General features: G+C 36.5%; 1 pseudogene; it reads left to right on the forward strand.

Moving 5' to 3' along the window:
- The first annotated feature begins 214 nt into the window (after window positions 1-214).
- On the forward strand, window positions 215-388 carry LOC136080903 (U2 spliceosomal RNA; annotated as a pseudogene).
- The last annotated feature ends 712 nt before the right edge of the window (window positions 389-1,100 follow it).

Consider the following 1,100-nt stretch of genomic DNA (forward strand, 5'->3'; position numbering starts at 1 on the left):
GGCATATTTACAACTTAAATTTATTCTACGGCTTCGATAAAACAAAATGCTCGGAAGATGAACTAATAATATTTAAGGCATACAAAAAAGCAGAATATGATCAGAGAAAATTCGAAAAACAAATAAAAAGAAACAAAGCAAATAAGATACTTAAAAAAAAATTAATTAAATCGCTTGTGTAGTATAAGTGTAGTAAATGTGTAGTATAAATTAAATCGCATCTCGGCCTAATGGTTAAGATCAAGTGTAGTATCTGCTCGTGATTTTAGGCCGAGACAGCGATATTGAAAGTGAAATTTAAATTTTAGAGTGTTTTTGGATATTTATTTTTAGAAAGGAGATATTTGCATTGGCATTTTTCAATGGCTGCAAACATAGATGAAATTGCGAAAAGATCGCTAGAAAGAATGAAACTGGTTGCTGAAGGAGAGCTTGTTGTCGACGTCAACATGGGTTATAGTTCTTCTGACGATCAACACAGCGATGCAGACGAAGGGAACCATCCGAAAACAAAGCAGGCGGAAGCCCTGCCCAAAATTTAAACATCTGCGGACCATAACGAACCAACCTCAATAAAAAGTTACGCAAGCGCAACTAAATCTTTTATCGAAGAAATAAAAAATAATAATGCTACAGAAACGAAAAAAATGTTACCGAAAACCCTGTTATGCAGGCTACAAAAAAAAACAAAAAAACAATTACCGAAATTTTGCTATCACTAGAAAAAGAAGGAATGGCAGCCGATCTTGAAGGTTTGCAATTGTGAAGGTTTGGAAATTGTGATGAGGACGGAGACAACAAGGAACCTCTTAATAGAGAGGGGACTTGTTATTAACCGTCTGCATCACACCTTTTATAAATCAAACCCTGAAAGAGCGCCAAACTCCAGAATCCATGTTTCTGTGTTTGTCCTACCGATTGAAGATAAAAACTTAATCGTCGTGAAAATTTTTGAGCGAATGGGTTATGGCAGGCATGTGTATACAAAGCCTGTCATGAGGAAAACTCTCGTGAGTAGATTACTCTACTACTCAGGAATCCTTGTGGCGGTGATGGAAGACATGCCGGAACCCATTCCCCTTTATCTGAATATACACGGT

This window comes from Hydra vulgaris, chromosome 05 (genome assembly GCF_038396675.1).
Source record: "Hydra vulgaris chromosome 05, alternate assembly HydraT2T_AEP".
Lineage (NCBI taxonomy): Eukaryota > Metazoa > Cnidaria > Hydrozoa > Anthoathecata > Hydridae > Hydra > Hydra vulgaris.